We start from the raw sequence: 20,540 nt of genomic DNA, 5'->3' as shown, positions 1-20,540 counted from the left end.
ACGAATTTGAATATTTTTATTTAATTTATTTTTTATTTTTTAGCGACGGGATTGACCCTTTTGTTAAATTTAAATTTTTTATTTATTTATTTTTTATTTTTTAATGAATTTGAATTCTTTTATTTAAATTTCTTTTTATTTTTTAGCATCACTAAATTTTAATTTTTTTTCTTTTCAATTTTTAGCGACAGGAGTGACCCCATTGCTAAAAATTAAAAAAATAATAAAAAAATTAAATATAAAATTAAAATTTAGCAACTGGTCACTCCCGTCGCTAAAAATTAAAAAATAATAATAAATAAATAATTAAAATTTAGCGACGAGGTATTTTTCCTCGATAAAAATTAAAAAAAAATTAATCAAAAATTTTAATTTAGCGATGGGCTCAACCCTATCGCTAAAATATAAAAAAAATAAATAAAAAAATTAATATTTAGCAACGGGTCAACCCGTTGCTAAAAAAAATAAAAATAAAAATAAAGAATTAAAATTTAGCGACACGAACTACCTCGTCGCTAAAAAATAAAAAAAATTAAATAATGAATTAAAATTTAGCGACGGGTCAACTCTTCACTAAAGAATAAAAAAAATTAAATAAAAAATTAAAAATTTTACATTTAAACATATCACAATAATTTTTACTAACATTAATATTAGTAAAAATTAAACTAATAATTTTTTAAATATATTAAAATTAAAATCAAAATCAAAACATAATTTTTCACTATTAATATAATAATTAATAAATTATAATTTAAATTAATAACAAAATAAAATTAAAAATAATATTCAATTCCGTTTACTAACATTAAATATTAAAATTAATATCATTAAATAAGTTTGAGAAATTTTGGTGTATAAATATAATTCTGAATTATTTAAAAGAGAATAGTATAAATATATTTTATATACATCAATGAACAAGAAGACTTCCAGATTGGCTGGCTCGCGTGCGAAACTTGGTCATAAGAGGTTGAGAGTTCGAATCTTCTTGAGAGCATTAGATAATTGCTTGGAGTATTATCTTAGCAGTGCCACATGACGAGTAGAGGAGCAGTCACGTGGCGCATATGAAGGGTGGCTAGGGTCTGGAGCGCTTTGAATTTTGAATTTTGGCGTCGAATTTAATGACGGAATTAGCGATGGGGTTAATCCCGTCGCTAAAAAATAAAAAATAAATTAATTAATTAATTAAAATTTAGCGACGGGGTCGACCCCGTCGCTAAAAAATTAAAAAAAAAAAAATTAGCGACGTGGTCGACCCCGTCGCTAAAAAATTAAAAAAAAAATCAAATTTAGCGACGGGATCAACTCCGTCGCTAAAAAACAAAAATAAATAAATAAAAATTAAAATTTAGCAACGGGGTCAACCCCATCGCTGATTAGCGACGGGTACAACCCCCGTCGATGATTCCGTTGCTAAAATACTCCTGTCGCTAAATTTCAGCGACGCCATTTTTAACAACGGAAAGGTGCCCGTCACTAAATCCATCACTAAATTTTTTAACGATGGACTTTTATGTTTTAACAACGGAATTTTTCGTCGCTAAAACATTGATTTTTTGTAGTGGTAGACTCTTCTAATTTGATCGCGAAGATTAACATTGTAATTCATTATTGGAGTTCTTAACTCAGTATCCATAGGAAGTTGTGCAACATCAATTTGCTCAATACTTTCTTTGTTAACTTGTTCATTTTCTTCAATATGAATTTCTTACATACTTGTTTTATTTACTTCACAATTTTTTTCAATACTTGCTTTCTTTGCATCATCATTCTCTTAAATATCAATTACCTCAACACTTATTTTTTTTACCCCACAATTTTCTTCAATTGAAAATAAAGACTTTCTTTTAAAATATCTCTCCATATACTCCTACAAATTAAACAAGATTTGCATAAATAATCAATAATTAATATTTTATATCAAAGAAAAACAACCAAAACTAGCCAGATCTGCCGCCACTACCGGCTCACTATTTCCATGATAAAATCCTACCGTTTGAAACACCAAGCCAAGTGGGTTAATATATCCAAAAATTGGCCAAATCTAACTGTTGGATTGTCATAGATTTGGTTTTTAATTTTTGATCAAAATAAAAAAATGTTGTCAGTCAGCATCGGCCACCACAGTTGATGTTTTTTTGGCGATTAGTGGCAACCACTCGACACCCTTACCCTCATCGACCAACATACTCAACACCCAATAAAATTCAATGGTTGAATCTCCCTAGATCTGAGCATAAACTTTCATCCAAACCTAGCTGCACGTATATACATACATATATATATCACAAATTTATGTTGAAAATAGGACAAATGAAACTAAAAATCTTACCTTTTTGTAGATCGAGATTGTTTTCACTGTGAAAATGCGATCAGATCTAAGATCGAACAGTTGCATTTTACAAAATTGTTAATTTACAAAAATGTACTTAGAGAGAGACTATAAAAGAAAAAGAAAATGAGAAGAGAAAGAAGCTAAGCATGGGAGCCCTAATGAGGTGGGGTTGGTTCTCTTGGGCATTAATAAAAAAATTGTAAAATAAGAAAAAAAATCTAGCCCAGTGGGGGCAGTTGCCCCCACTGAGCCTCATGTGGCTCTACCCTTGTGAGGGACAAACCTTCTCACAAAAAAAAAAAAAAAAAAAAAAATCAGCATTTAGCGGTGTTTTTTTTTTTACATTTAGCGACGGTTTTCAAAATTATCGCTAAATCAGGTGTAACATCCCGCATTGAGCGATAGAAAGGACCGGAACAACTTACCCTGATGGGCTTACACGAACTTCCCAGAAGGTTATCCATCTTTGAGGTTCCCCAGCTCAAGCACGCTTATTCTCAGAGTTCATTCCCTATATTCAGCCTAAAAAATATCTAGCTAGTGTTGTTTCTTTGCTTACTTATCCTCGATATATATTACCTTTCTATGGGCTCTTGGGATATTACATTCTCCCCCTCTTGAGCACATGACGTCTTCGTCATGCAATCTTACAATCGGTCCCAGATCTCCCCCATTTGCATGGCCAATGTGGGATTCGCCTAAGGTGCCTACACATACCCCCCTTAGAGACTACACTGAGGTTTGCCCTACCACCGCGCTCAGAGGCTCGGGGGTAGGCTCTGATACCACCTATATAACATTCCGCATCGAGCGATAGAAATGATCAGAACAACTTACCCTGATGGACCTACATGAACTTCCTAAGGGGTCACCCATCCTTGAGCTTCCCCAACTCAAGCATGCTTAACCCTGAAGTTCCTTGTCTACATTCAGCTCAAAAGGTATCTAGTTGGTGTTGTTTCTTTCTTTACTTATCCTCGATATATACTTCCCTCTCTGGGCTCTTGGGATATTATATCAGGCATCGCGGAGCATTTAGCAACGATTTTCAGCAACCGCTAGAGTAACCGTCTTTAATTATATTTTGTGTGGTGATTTTTAAACCACAGCAAAATAAGAGATTTAACGATGATTTTTAAAATATTTAGCGACAATTTCAAAACCGTTGCAAAAAAAAAAAAAAATTAATTTTAGCGACAGTTTCAGAATTGCCACAAAAATTAAATTTTATTTTTAATTTTAGAAAAAATAAAATTTTAATTTTAGCGGCTGTTTCAGATTTTTATTTTTTTAATAAATTTTGTCATTAATTTAAATTAAATTTTAAATTCTTTTTAAGATTTTATATTTTTTTATTAATTTAATTTTTAATTATTTTCTTAAGCAAAATTTAATTTTTTAATGAATTTTGCGATGATTTTTAAAAATCGCCACAAATGTTAATTTAATTTTAATTTTAAATTATTTAATTATTTTTTAAATTTAGCGACGGTTTCTATTGTTAAATTCAATTTTTTAATGAATTTCATGATAGTTTTTCAAAATCACCGAAAATGTTAATTTAATTTTAATTTTAATTTTAAATTATTTAATTATTTTTTAATCTAGCGGCAGTTTCTCAGGAACTGCCACAAAATTTAATTTAATTATTTAATTATTTTCTTAATTTAGCAACAGTTCTTTGAAAACCACTGCAAAATGTTAAAAAAACTGTCGTATAATACCATATTTTGCGACAGTTTTTAAAACTATTGTAAAACAAATCGTCGCAAAAAATCAATTTTTTTGTAGTGTGTGCCATTTCATCAAGATCAATTCAACTTTAATTGATCACAAAGGAATAACCTACATGTATACAACAATGAATTTATTGACTAAAAACGTCGTTGTCAAGTAAGTTAAACTCTGCAATAAAGAAAACGATCAAAGGTTGCATGACAATTCTTACACAAATATTCCGATACTTAAATCAAACATTGAAGACTTGGATCCCTAGGAAAATCAAAGCCCAAAATTCTCAAAAATCCTAGAAGTATCCCAAGAAGCTGAAGATCCAGATGACCCCGAAAAGTCTTCTGGCAAGAGTCTTCGGGGCAGCCTTGCCCTTCGTATCCTAGAAGTCTCTCATTCGAATTGTAATACCCCATGTTTGTATGAGGTTGTAATGTAATTTCGATAAATTCAGAATACCGAAAGATTGGTTTAAAGATAAATTAGGTCGCCGAATCGACTGTAGGGAATGCCTCGGAGTGAAATTGTCTAAGAAAAATGATATGGTCTCGATGAGCGTTCCGAGAAAAGATTTATGATATCGAAAGAAATCGGATCGGGAGCGATTTTCGGTACAGCTAAAATGCAACTACCATTTAGGCTCCAAAACAGTATTGTCGTAGGGACTTCTGGGAAGTCAACGAAAGCCCGAGGGGCTCCAATTTTTCATAATGAGCAACCCTTCAATGGTTTCGAAATGAAACAAAAGTCCCGAGAGGACACCAAGGCGAAATCGTTTATATTAAGTAAAGTTTAAGTTATTAATTTTGAATTTTCAATATTGAAATGCAATTTAATTCAACATTTCAGGGTGTATTTGCAATTAAGGAGTTGCCTAAATGATATAGAGATGAAATTGGGTATTTAAATATGTATTTCTTTATTATTATAGTGTAATTCATATGTAATATATATATATATATATATATAATATGTGTTCGTGTGGCCATGCCTCTGCAAGCCTCCTAGCCATTCCCTACATCCTTAAGCCATCCCTCTACCAAATCATGGCTACCAATAGAGTGATTTTCACGCAATGGGTGATGACAAGGCTGACTTGGGGCAATAAGTTGCCTATAAATAACAAGTCGAGAGATGGAAGCAAAATGGAGATGAAGAAGAGAACAAGCCGAGGGCCGAGAGATGCGAGAGAGAGAGAAAGTTCAAGCTTGGGCTGGACAATCTGAGAGAAGCAAGGGAGAGAGAGAGAGAGAGAGAGAGCTGGAAGGGAGGTGGGCCGCAGCCATGGCAGCCACTGGCAGCAAGCCGCGACTAGCGACAGTGGGCGGCTACGAGCGGTGGCAGAGCAAGCACGGCAACAGCCGCGATGGAGGCCGGCAAGGTCGATGGCGACCGAAAAAGGCAGCGGTAAGGCCAGCAACGTGGCGGTGTGGCGGCTGGGCAAAGCTGGTCGTGCGTGCATGGCAGGCAGAAGGAGAAGAAACAAAGGAGAGAGAAAGAAGAAGAAGAAGAAGAAGAGAAAAGAAAAAAAGAAAAGGAAGAAAAAAAGGGAAAGAAAATAGAAAAAATGGAGAAAATTTTTGGAAAAATTTTGAAAAATAGGAAGTGGATATTTATTAATATTCCAGAGATTTTGGGATAGAAAATGATTTGGGCACGCATTTCGAGGATACGACACGCATATCGTGGAAGGTTGAGAGCCTAAGTAAGATAAGTAAAATTCCTTAAAAAATTTTAAAAATTCAGGAATATTATTTTATGAATTTTTATAGGAAAATATTTGAGACATATTTAATTTGGATTTATTGAGAAAAAATAGGAAGAAATAGAGAGAAAAATAAAAAAAATGCAAGAAATTGTGAAAAAATAAGTTTTAATGTTTATTTAAATAAATATGGTGATTAGGATGCTTTGAGCCTTAAAGGTGAAGTGATTTGTGTGAATTTTGAGGTTGGCATACAAATCGAGGCGATGCACGAATTTCGAGGCAAGTCATGAATATCGAGGTAGCTCAATAAGCTTGAGAAGGTAAGTGGTACTTCCCAACTGAATTTAGTTTTATGAAAAATGCTTAATTTGTAAGTGGTTCCATCCAAAAACTTGATTTTAAGTAATTATTTTATCATGTTGTTATATCTTGATATGAATATATTATGTAGATTGCATTTACATGTTATGATGAAATGTGCATATGTACACGATGTTATTATTGATCATGCATCGCATAAGGGTTTGGGATTATGGACTGGCACCGCTGCTCCACCAAGGGTGCACCCATACACCTTGGCCTGGTAAAGAGACTGTAAAAATGGGGAGCAGCAGTTAGGTGCGATTGACCCAAACCGAAATAATATGAAAATGACATTTTTCATATTGCAATCATGTACAAAATATGTTTTGTACCCTTACTTAGACGATTCATCATCTAACTTAGGTTATACCCCTAGAACATTCAACGTTCCAGTTGAGACTTGCAGTTTAGGTAAGGAGCAGGTTGAGATCGATATGACGACATGGGGTGACGTGTCCGATGGATTCAGGATGTGGTTCCGATATTTTATTTGTTCATGAAAATCCAGATATGTTTCAGTTAAGTTGAGAAACGTTAATGTATGTTTGAGGTATCATTTGATTACACCTAGGGTGTTTAGATGTTATATCGGGAATCGAGTCTCCATGTATTTATGTATTAAGGCTTTTGAATATATGATGTAATGGTGCGGATTCTTATATTGTTATAAAGTGAATTAATTAATGTTAAGATATCAGGTTCGATCATTACTTCCGAATTTGATATGCATAATGATTCTCTTTTGAGAAAATGTTTAGAAATTTCGGGATATATATGAGGAATGATATGGTTTAGCATTAGTTTGAAAAAAAAAATTTATTATCTCAAAATTGTTTGAATTTATAACGTGCTATAAAAAAAGGGGCGTTACACGAATAATCTTTAGGGCTTAAGTCACTCGATGACTCCGATAAGTCTTAGGACCCATCCGTTGGATACTCATCGAGACACTCTATCCTCTAAAATGCCTCCAAGCCCTTCAGCCTCATCCTATGCATTTTCTCCTGAAAAGTCAGGGCACACATCAACATATCACATGTCACGTGAACCCCAGCACCAATGCGTATAAATACCCGCCTACTACATGAAAAACTAAGAAGATCCAGGACCCGGAGACTTTGACCCTAGTTAATCCTAAACCTATCGAAACATCACTACATACATACATACATGCATTCATACTTATACTCCATAGCATCATCATCTAACTTAAGCATCGGAGGGCCCGTGTGGAGAAGCTCCCGACGTGTCTTCTAACTGTTCCTTTGCTATAGACTCGATACAGTGCTACCCATCCGAAGACTGAAGGCCCTTCGAGGACCTTGGTCCTTGAAAACTCTCAGAATCCATCCGAAGACTCCCTGCATCCTCAACTCTCTCGAATAGCGAATCGAGCCCAACACCCGTCAACCCCTCTTTGGTGCCACAAACCTTGTCCTCTTGCTTAGACTCTACCACACTGTTCCTGAGACAAAAAATTTTAATTGTTATAGTTAATGATGAGAATACAAAATGTCATATTTTTCTCCCTTAATGTTTAGTCTTTCATATTTATTTGGTGTCTAAATACACTCATTATTCTTATATTTTGATTTAGGCAGCAAAATGAGGCATTAAATGAAAAAAAGGAGCTAATTACACTATTCTGGACAATTTCGACATTACTCTGTAATCCGGGCATAACTCACTCATCCGTACTTTGATTGAGATGATTCAAGGTGCTATAGAAAGCCAAGAAAAAAATCTATAACTTTTGTATTTTGCTTTTTGAGAGATTCTAACTGCATCAAGGACAAAATTGGGCTTGAAGTTGTTGTAATTGTATAATTAGAAAAGAAATTAATGAATAATGGGTCGTGATAAAATATATTATAATATATATTCTCTATTAATAATGCAAAGGTGAAGCAGTGAGAAGCCCGAGTTGAAATTGGGCTTGGAATTGGAATTTAAGATGTGGAGGAGGCCCAAGTATATTATATAATATTATAATGAAGCAAGTGGAAAGAAGCCTTGCGTGAGAAATTGAAGTCCAAATTGCAATTGGAACATGGAGGCCAAATAGATTATTATAATAAATTGAAAGTCGAAGTCCAATTGAATTGAAGGCCCAGTGAAGCCACGTGCAATTGGAAGGAAGAAATTGAAGTGGGCCATGAAAATTGGAGGGCTTGCCATGCGCTGCACTTGGTGTATATATATATATATATATATAAAATATATTAAGAACACAGGAGGAGCAGCGGCTGGAATTTAACATATATTAAGAACACAGGAGGAGCAGCGGCTGGAATTTAACATATATTAAGAACACAGGAGGAGCAGCGGCTGGAATTTAACAGGCGGAAGGCAGGAACGGCACAGGACAGGCAGCGGCTTGGGATTTCTCTTTCCCCTTTTCTTTTCATAATTCTCTTTTTGAGTTTTTATTATGGTCATGTGTGACTAATTTTTTATATTTAACTTAAAAAAATAAAAGTCTCAGAATCAATAAAACTATAAGTTCTGATTTATTTTTATTATTTAATTTATGTTTTAAGTATCAAATATTATTCTGTACTTATTCTTATGATTGTCTTGTATAATTACTAGAAGGCATACTAATTTATTATTCGTTACAATCTACTACTAAATTAGATATCAATTTCATAATTATTTGATCCCTCTAATTTGTGAAGTAATTAAGATTTAATTATTTACTGTGTCAGAAATTATTAGATCTTAGGAAGAACACTCGACTAAATTAAATGCAACCGCTTGTGCTTGTGTTGTTTAGTTTTATCGATCTCTAACTCTTAAGGCTGCTATTAGATTAAACATTTAGCACTTGTCTTGGGTTATTTAGTAGTTAGGGTTGATTAGATAGCTTGTTTTTTAATTAACTATAACTAAAGAAAGATAAGAAAATAATTCTGATGATGAATATTCAGAGTGTGAATTGATATATATTTGTATCGATAATCAATTGTAAGATTTTGATGGTGGATGTTGATGTAACATCCCGCATAGAGCGATAGGAAGGACCGGAACAACTTACCCTGATGTAATACCCCGAGAGCCTAGAGAAGGAAAGTATATATCAAAGATAAGTAAGAAAAAAAACAACACCAGTTGGATACTTTTTGAGCTGGATGTAAGCAAAGAACTCCAAAATTAAGCGTGCTTGAATTGGAGAAGTTCAAGAATGAGTGACCCCTTAAGAAGTTCGTGTAGGCCCATCAGGGTAAGTTATTCTAGTCATCTCTATCGCTCGATGTGAGATGTTACAAGTGGTATGAGATCCGATCCCCGAGCCTCTAAGCGCGATGGTAGGGCAAACCTCAGTGAGGACGTTGAGTCTTTAAAAGGGGGTGCGTGTAGGCACCTTAGATGAATCTTACATTGGCCATGCAAAGAGAGAAGATCTGGGACCGGTTGTAAGGTCGCATGACGAAGACGTCATGTGCTTAAGAGGGGAGAATGTAATACCCCGAGAGGCCAGAAAAAGGTAGTATATATTGAGAATAAGTAAGAAAGGAAACAACACCAGTTGAATACCTTTTGAGCTGAATTAGAGGTGTCAAAAGGGCCGGGCGGCCTGTAGGTCGCCCGGCCCAACCCCGTGACGGGCCGGGCTTTGGCCTGGCCCGTTACTGTTCAAACGGGCCGGGCTGGGCCAAAGAAATTAGGCCCACAGCCCAGCCCGGCCCATGGCCCGTTGGGCCCTTATGGGCTGGGCCCATAAGGCCCTTACTCATTTTTTTTTTAATTTTGTTATTCTTTAGTAATTATTGATATTGGATACTAAAAAATTTAATTTCGTAATATATATAAATAATAACCATCAATTTATTTAAAATTTTTAAGTTAAATTTTTTATATATTTAAATTATAAATAAACATTATCCTTTTTATATGTACATTATTTTTCATATCAATTCACAAGAAAAATTATAAGGCATATAGAATTTTGAAATATAAAATAATAAAATAATATTTAAAACTTAAGAATTAAGATAGAAAATATTTTAAAAAGAAAAAAATTAATTTTTATATATGTATTATTTTGATATTTATATATGTATATATTATATGTATTATTTTTAAAAAAATTATTTAAAAAAAAGAAAAAAAAAGGGTTGGGCCCATCGGGCCCGACTAGCTAGGCCCTGTGGGCTAAGGGCTCGGCCCGGCCCTCTAGCCCACGGGCTGGCCCAGCCCGGCCCGGTTTGGCCCCTTTGTAAGGAGGCCATGGGCCGGGCCGGGCCGGGCCCTATCCATGGCAAAAGGGCCCGGCCCATTTAAAAAGCCCGTGGGCCGGACCGGGCTGGGCTGGGCCGGGCCACCCTTTTGGCACCTATAGGCTAAATGTAAACAAGGAACTCCCGGGTTAAGCGTGCTTGAGTTGGGGAAGCTGAAGGATGGGTGACCCCTTGGGAAGTTCGCGTAAGCCTATTAGGGTAAGTTATTTCGATCCTTCTTATCGCTCGATATAAGATGTTACAGGTTGTGTAGGCACCTCAGACAAATCCCACATCAGCCATGCAAAGGGGAGAGATCTAGGACCGGTTGTAAGGTCACATGATGAGTACGTTATGTGCTTAAGAGGAGGAGAAAGTAATATCCCAAGAGCCCAAAAAATGGTAATATATATATCGAGGATAAGTAAGGAAGGAAACAATACCAGTTGAATACCTTTTGAGCTGAATGTAGGCAAGAAACTCCCGGGTTAAGCGTGCTTGATTGGAGAAGCTCAAAGATGGGTGACCCCTTGAGAAGTTCGCGCAAGCCCATCAGGGTAAGTTGTTTCGATCCTTCCTATCACTCGATGCAGGATGTTACAGGTGGTATCGGATTCGACTCTTGGAGAAGGTGGTCTAATGAGGGCGGGGAGTGGCGCTGGGCGCGAGGCCTGATCAAGAAGCAACTCCTGACAGGTTTCTAGGATGGCAGCCTCCAAAGGGGAGAAGATCTGAGACCAGTTATAAGGTCGTATGATGAGAACGTCATGTGCTTGAGGGGGGGAGAATGTAATACCTCGAGAGCCTAGAGGATGATAGTATATTTCGAGGATAAGTAAGGAAGGAAACAACACCAGTTGGATACCTTTTGAACTAAATATAGGTAAGAAACTCCCATGTTAAATGTGTTTGAGCTGGGGAAGCTCAAGGATGGGTGACCCACTAGAAAATTTGCGTAGGCCCCATCATGGTAGCTTGTTCCGGTCATTCCTATCGCTCGATGCGGGATGTTACAATTGATTTAAACCAAGATTTTTTCTTTTAATTGATTTATTATTTTAATTTGATTGATTAATTGTTTTCTTAAAATTATTTTCATTATACTCAAACCCCCAATCATTGTTCACGTAGCATAAAATTAGGCTAGATACTCTCCATGGGAATGATCTTTACTCATACTACTACATATATTTTTAGGAGTGTAGGTTTTATTTTTGGTTGCTTGTGACAGCACACCAGTTAGGCAACAACAAATTCCAAACCATTATTTATGCATTTCTAGTACTAGTTTTGTCCTAGACCATTCTTACGCTTTTTGCATTTCTGATTCTGGATCATTCTCGCGTTTTTGCGTTTTTAATTCCAAATCACATCTCATGCTTTCTGCGTTTCTATTACTAGTTTGGTCCCAGGCCATTCTTACACTTTTTGCACTTTTTTTTCTTGATCATTCTCACTTTCTACTTTTTTGGTGCTAGGTTTACTTGTTTATCAAGACTTTGGCCTCTTTTGTGCATTCATTGTCTTAAGAAAATATAATACACAAAAAAGAAAATGTGATAGGTTAAAAGTCATTTTATTTAGACATTATATATTGAATGACAAATATTATAACTCTTAGTGCCCTAATACTTCCCTGTAACATATTCAAGTGTTCTGATTTCTTTTACGGGTTTTAAGCATTCAAATAGTGAAGCATGCTTTTCGAATCCATGTTCCATTGGATTAATAAGAACTTAAGTTCTCTTTTTGCTCTTTATGCCTCGAGTTATGCCCTTTGCCTTTAAGTTATCTTCTCTATTCGTCTTTTTGGGCTTTTGTGTCCATGAATTTTTTGAGTTCCCCCTCTCTAATCAAAGTCTCTATTTGATTTTTCAACTCACGGCATTTGTCCATGGAGGGCCCATGAGTGTCGTGGAATTGACAGAAAGCATCCTTTTCTTTCCTAGAGATTTGTCAATCTTCTTAAGAAATTTAATAAGTTCCAACCCTTTAATGGCTACTAATATAACATATAGGGACTCTATAGCGGAGTATAGTTTCTAAATTGGAGTTGTGGAGGACCATTAGATTTTCTAGAATTTTCCACCCTTCCATTTGTCTCTTCTTCATCAGGATCTATTCCTTTCTATTTCCTGTCTTTTTTCTCTTATATACTAATTATTTCCATTATTTTGGCCTATAATATGTATTCATTAGCCCATCCAAATAAATCGACTAATGATGTTGGTTGTTTTAGGATGAGGGATTCCTATAAAGGTGTGGAGTTAGTGCCTTAAAGCATATAGCTGCGAATACTAAGCTGACATGCAAATCTCGAATTTCTAACATGACATTTTTTAAACATCCACGTATTGTCTTAAAGTTTCTTTAATTTCTTATCGAATACTAAGTAAATAGGTAGCATCTTTCTTGCGTTGAGAATTTATGATAAATACCTTCATAAATTCTTTATTTAATTATTCAAAGGAGGAAATAAACCCTTCAGAGGCTGCTGAACAAGTCCAAGCATGATCTATTAAAGTTAAAGAGAAAGTCTGGCACATAATAGTATCTTTCCAACCATGTTGCATCATGGCAAACTCATAGTTTTGTATATGATCATGGAGGTTTGCCAAAGTAAGAATTGATTTGGGGCATTTTAAATTTCGAAGGAAGTGGTTTTTCCATAATTTCTATGGTGAATGGGGTTTTCATTCTATCTTAGTAGTGATATTAGATTGATTTGGTTACGGCTTAAATGCTAATCCAAGTGCCGTACTTTTGACCACTTCATGATATTTTTCACTAGGATGTGGGATGACTATTTCATTTTGGATTGGAGCCATCTGAGGTCAATCCAAATGTTCTCGTGATATGATCTTCAGATACCCTATTGGAATGCAGTTTTTTGTGGGGGTTCTAGAGGAAGGTTCTCCCAGAGACCTCTTTCCAGGATAGTTCTTTGACTTTTTTCCTCATGGGATTCTTTGATGAATAAACTCCCAGGGACCTCTTTCACTTTCCCAGAAATGTGTTTGCACTTCATTTTCTTAAGGTTGTGATACCAAGTTTTATAGTATGGGAGGTAATGGAGTATGCGGAAGAGCATTTTGGAGGAATGGAGCCATCTCCCAGAGAGCTTTGGTACTATTTCCATGTCATTGCTTTAAGGCTTCAAACTCATTGAATGGAACAGTTAAAGGAATCGTTTTTAGATGCTCCAGGAACTTTAGAAGGAGCAATCTCCCTTATTCTATGATTAGGAGGGCTATTGACATCATAACCCTTTTCATCGTGTATGTCTATTATCTTCATCATGAAAAAACAATTTTATCCTCAAGTTTTTTGAACATTTTCCACAGACAACGCCAATTGTTGTCGTTCAAACACAACAATGAATTTATTAATTGAAAATGTAGTCATTAAACCACTTGAACTCTGCAAGAATGAGAATAATTAGAGGGCGCGAGGTAGTCTCTACACAAACACTTTGATATTTAAATCAAATACTAAATACTTGAATATTGTGTTGAGACCAGTATTAGAGACGTACCTCTTTTGTAGTGAGGGCTCATTTATTTGTCAAGCAAGGAGCTTTCCAATATCTACTAGAATTGGGATCCTCACAAATAAAAATTATCCCCGATATTCGAAGGTCCACTAGAATTAGAATTATTTATAAATAATGTCTATCATCTTCACAAAACTCTTAGAAGGATTTTTTAATGTTGGAGTTATATAATTTACGCTATGTATGGGACCTCCCTCCCATCAAGGGAAAATTTACAAGACAAGCCCCAGGCCGAGGGTTGGTTGCAGTCTTCAGCTCACGATCTCTATGAGACCTTTTATCTCCCAGTTTACGATCTTCCAGAGGCCTTAAGACCTCTCGATTCACTATCTCCAGAGACTTTTAGGTCTCCTGGTTTACAATCTCTGGGAGATCTTTAAGGTCTTCCTATTTCGGTCTCTGGGAGATCTTTATGGTTTCCCAACTTCAGTCTTTAGGAGACCGTAAAGGTCTCCTGGTCTTCCATTTTTTAGGTTTGACCTTTCAAAAGTTGAATTATTTTGGGCTTTTTTTGTTTTTTTTTAATAAGCTTTTGCTCATGACACATCAAATAGAAAACTCCAAATACAACTTGTAACTATCCTCAAGTTAGTCCAGGTGCACTCATCCTACAATCAAATGTATATAAACTTGAAATAGTGTTTGTCGAACCAACATTAATAGAAAATCAAAATCATCACACGCCCTAGCAACACCTAACTCCACATTAAAACATGGATTAGTCTTCTGCTACAACCTTTCCTATAGAAGTCCCTACATCGACTAAAAACATTAGAAAGTGTCTAAGAGCAACACATATTTAGTAAGCTATCTACAAGAACACTCTACTACTGTATACTATCTAGTGTGATGGAAAATTTGAAAATCATTTCATGCATGGGTCTTAAACAATTTAGCCGAAATGCTCGTCTTATCAACATGGACATTAGGCAACCTTAGCACGATAATACTAAGCCTCGATGCACTAACATTAAGCCGAGGACAACTTCTAAGGCCTACTATGGTAAACTTGTTACAACAGAGTCTGACAATAATACTTCAAGGTGTGTAATTTACTGTCACTTTTCTAAAGGTTAATTTGCTGTCTGAATTGCAAAGAGAACTCTCATGTCCTTTAGGATACAATGAAGCTCCTAACTACACCTTGCAATAGTGAAGTTAGAACTGAGCAACTTTTGTCTATTTCAGAACTAATAGAGAACCCTAGGTTTTTGTTTTTTGTAGCAAACAGAAACCCAAATGATCTATATTTATAAGGAGAGTGAAAATCATATGATCAGTTTAAGTTTAAAACAATTTCAAATTTGATTAAATCTAGTAAAACCAATCTCATCAGATTATCCGATTAGATAAATTGACATAGATTTTTTATTAAGTCAAAATAATTTGATTAAAAGACAATCTAATCAGGTAACCTACTCAAATTTGAGTAAGTCAAAATTGTTAAAAGATAATCTGATAGATAATGATGAAGATTTAAAAAAGAAAATCAAACACTTTATATTTTGAAAATGCCCAACAATCCCCTGCCATTTTCAATATATATATATACGCACACAAAATTACAAATCGAACATCAATTCTGGTCATTACATGCATAAGAAATGGTATTTTATGATTTAAACCATTACATATAGTGAAAATTCATTACAATGTACCAAAATACAATGGAAGACTATGCTTTGAACCACATATTCTATTTAATAAGCAAAACAAACTTTGCACGCATATAACCTTACATCAATAGTTGTATAAACTGAATTAACACATTTTATATAGGTCTTGTGTCCCTGTATCCATTCATGAATGCTTAAGAGTCAGGTCGTTTAGCTATTTGAAGCGTCCACACCTCTCACTCATATAGGTAGACCTCTGTAATAACAACAAGAAAAACACGCAGTTTAGAGACGAATTTTTTTAGATGAATTTTTTCATCTCAAATTTAAGATGGATTTAGAGACAAAAAAAATATTAAGACGGATTTAGAGACAGAAACTAATCCGTCTCAATTTGAGACAAATGTAAAGACGGAAAAAAATCCGTCTCTAATTTACGGATATAGAGACGAATTTTTTTCCGTCTCTAATTTGGGATGACGTCTCAAAATTAAGATAGATTTAGAGACGTAAATTAATCCATCTCAATTTGAGACGGATATTTTTCCTCTCAAAATCCCCCTCAAATTGAGACGCAATTTTTTTTTCTCTCAAATTTATAAATTGTAGAATTAATTTATAAAATATAAAACTTTTATCTATAGATATAGAAATTAAATTCTAAATATATAAATTAATATATTTCATGTGCATAAAATTTAAAATAAAGTATATATACATGTAAACTAATATATATAAAAATTTATAAATTAAAATATATATTAAATGTATAATAATTAATTATTTGTAATAGTTATTAACATTCTTAATCATTACAAAATTTATTTATTTAATAATAAAATAATAAATTTAGCAGTCACAAAATTTTAGAAAATGTATAAAAAAAAATTTTAAAAAATATATACTAACTGTTTTTTATTTTTTAATCAATTAATTAATTTAATTTATTTCAATTAATTTATTCTAATTTATTCAATTATTTTTTATTTTATTATTAAAATTTTAATTTAATTTTTTAAACAATTACCCACATATATTAATAAATGTTACACATTACCTTCAATGGGTATTACATATAATAGATATAGATCATAAACTAAGTATTCAAAACATGACATTCAATCCATATATTCAATAAATTTATAAGAAATCAAACCATGAGGTGTTACATAATGTATATATGAGTTTGAGATTAATAAATTACAAATCATAAGATATAACAAGAATAAATAAATGAGGCACAAGACAATTTATAGTGGTTCGATGTCTCCACACACATCTACTTCACTCTTCCAAGGTCTCAACCACTATTGGGGTTCACTAATCTCACCAAAGTTTCCATATTAGCTCACATTGGAAACTAGATACACTATTGAATTATAATCCATAAGAGAAATTTACCAAGCATAATCTACATAGACAATATGATGGATGATAAACAGAAAGTACTGACAATATAGATGTAACGTTAAGTATTAAAAATAGTACAACATATCCATCATGGAAAATATTACTGCGTGAAAATAACTTTAAAATTATGATGCAATATAAAGTTATTTGATAATAGTATTTTTCATAAAATATTTTTGCATTTAGCACATATTTATCTTTCATATATATGAGAACACATTTAGACATTCAACACACAGAAAAATGTTCTCTTTTTTATTTTATTTTATTAATTTGAGGTAATAATATAAATTATTTATATTTTATTTTATTACATATATTATTATTATTATTTATTTAAATCCGAAACAACTTTCCAGATTTCTCTCCACGCGTCACTACAAAAAATCAACGTTTTAGTGACGAAAAATTTCGTCACTAAATTTTTTAGAGACGAATTTAGTGACGGGTACCTTTCTGTTGCTAAAAATGGCGTCGCTAAAATTTAGCAATGAGATTTTTTTAGCAACGGAATCAGCGACGGGGGTTGTATCCGTTGCTAAATTCAACCCCAAAATTCAAAATTCAACGCTCCAGGCCCTGGCCACCCCTCTATGCACCATGTGGTAGCACTGCAACATTACTCCTAGTTATTATCACAAACTCTCAACCAGATTCGAACCCTCAACCACTCAAGACCAAGTTCCGCACGCAAGCAAGCCGATCTCGAAGCCTCCTTGTTTATTGATGTATATAAAATATATTTATACTATTCTCTTTTAAATATTTCAGAATTATATTTATATACCAAAATTTTTAAAACTTAACTAATAATATTAATTTTAATATTTAATGTTAGTAAAAGGAAATGAATATTAATTTTAATTTTATTTCGTTATTAATTTAAATAAAATTTTATTAATTATTATATTAGCTAGAAAAATTAAGTTTTTATTTTGATTTTAATTTGTAATATATTTAAAAAATGATTAGTTTAATTTTTGCTAATATTAATGTTAGTAAAAATTATTGCAATATGTTTAAATGTAAAATTTTTAATTTTTTATTTAATTTTTTTATTTTTTAGCGACGGGTTTACCCATCGCTAAATTTTAATTCTTTATTTATTTATTTATTTTTCTTAATGACGGGATTGACCCTGTCACTAAATTTTAATTCTTTATTTAATTTTTTTTTTAATTTTTTAGCGACAGGGTGAACCCCATCACTAAATTTTAATTTTTTTTATTTATTTTTATTTAATTTTTTAGCAACAAGATGACCCGTTGCTAAATTTTAATTTTTTATTTTAATTTTTTTATTTTCTAGCGACAGGGTTGACCCCGTCGCTAATTTGAATTTATTTATTTATTTATTTTTATTTTTTAGCTACAGGAATAACCCCGTCGCTAAATTTTAATTTTTTATATTTTTTCAGTCTCTAAATTTGAATTTATTTATTTATTTATTTTTATTTTTTAGTGATGGGAGTGACTCGTCGCTAAATTTTAATTTTTTATTTAATTTTTTTTATTTTTAGTTAAAATAAAAAAAATTAAAATTTTGCCACGAGGTCACTCTCGTCACTAAAAAATTAAAAAAATAAATAAATAAATTAAAATTTAGCAACAGGGTCAATCCCGTTGCTAAAAAATAAAAAAGAATTAAATTTAGTGACGGAAACACTCCGATAGATAAAAATAAAAAAAAAATTAAATAAAAAAATAAAAATTTAGCGACAGGTCAACCTCGTCGCTAAAACATAAAAAAATTCAAATTTAGCGACGAAGTCAACCCTGTCGCTAAAAAATAAAAAATAAATAAAAAAAAAAAATTAAAATTTAGCAATGGGATTTCCGTCGCTAATTCCGTTGCTAAATTTAGTGATGGGTATTCCGTCACTAAATTAAAAAAATATTTAAAAAAATTAGCGATGAAAATTCCGTCGCTATCCATCGCTAATTAGCGATGGAATAATTGTAACGACCCATTATTGGGTCTAGAATTTTAGAATGATGTATTAACTTATTTTAGTTATTATATAAGTTGAGCAAATTTGATTTTTAATATTGAAATAGATCAATGGGCTTGTATGTATGGGTTTAAATTAAATGGATGGGATAATGAGTTGGGCTTCAATTTATTTAAGGCAAGTGGGCTAAGAGTTGGGCTTGGGCCTTTAAGGAAATAGAAGATGGGCCATTTATTTGGGCTTAAGCCCAATACAAAAAAAAAAAAAAAAACACCCACCATCTACGCATCATTACTTCCCAACTCCCCTTTCTTTTTCTTCTTTCACATTTTCTTTCATTTCTTCTTTATTTTTTCACTCCCTCTTTTACTTCTCCTTTCTTCTTTCACTCCTCATTTTACTTCTTCTTTTTCCTTTTACTCCTACTTTCTTCTTTCACTTCTTCTTTTACACCTTCTTTTTCTTCCTCTTTATCTCCTTTTCTTCTTCTCCCTCCCGACTTCTTCTTTTTCTTCTTATTCTATTCTTCTTCTCTTCTTCTTCTTCTTCTTCTTCTTCTTCTTCTTCTTCTTCTTCTTCATCTGATACGTATTCTTTTTCTTCTCTACTGCTTCTATTCTGTTAAATTTTCTGTGGCAATTGGAGCTTCTGTGCGGGTGCTTCATCTTGATTTATTCATCCTCAGGCAAGTATCCTTTCTTCTTCTTCTTTTATTTTTCTCCCCTTCCATGTGTAGCATCTCTATAAATTTTTTTTTTCTATTTACATAGTATAAAATCCCTAAATATTGTGAGTCTATTTGATGTCTTAAAAGGGGTTTGATTCACCCCAATATTATTCTGTGAATGACATTTTTCACCTCCATTATGATGGGAGTTTGTTCACCTTCATTGCTCATTGTAGTGTATTTATTGGTATATCTTATATGTGAATGATGTCTGGATAATTAATGTCTATACCCGAATGTCCCATGAAATTGTGGAAAAATATCAAGTTAATGTGTGAAAAATTCAGATGCTACAGTACCATACAGTACCTATACAGTATCTCGATACAGTACCTATACAGTATCTCAATACAGTACCTATACAGTATCTCAATATAGTACCTATACAGTATCTCGATACAATATCATACAGTACCTATACAATATATCGATACAATACCATATAGTACCTATACAGTATCTCAATACAGTACCTATACAGTATCTCGATACAATACCATATAGTATCTCGCTATAGTATAATACCGTATCCATACAGTATATATATAGTATCTTGCTACAGTACCCATCCGAAAATTTTTATTAATATTAATTAAACATTTACTTAATGTATTAGAGCGATTGTATGGTGGAAAAATAACATTTTTTGCCATAACATTCTTCAATGGTATTAAATGTATATTGAGAACGAGAATTTAAATTTTACATTGCTGGTAAATGCATACATGATGCATACATGTACATGATGCTCATATATATGTTCTTAGCGCACTTATTATTTTGCGAGGAAATAAAGGGTACCCTAGGAACGCCTGACGCGGGATGAGGTGGCCATAGCCCGGCAGGTTGTGCTCGATACGTTATGTGTTAATTTATTGATATGATGATTAACACATATTTTGCATCGTGGCTTACGAGCC

Source organism: Diospyros lotus, chromosome 2, assembly GCF_014633365.1.
Source record: "Diospyros lotus cultivar Yz01 chromosome 2, ASM1463336v1, whole genome shotgun sequence".
Lineage (NCBI taxonomy): Eukaryota > Viridiplantae > Streptophyta > Magnoliopsida > Ericales > Ebenaceae > Diospyros > Diospyros lotus.
The sequence above is the reverse complement of the archived record's forward strand: the minus strand, read 5'-3'. Positions refer to the sequence as shown.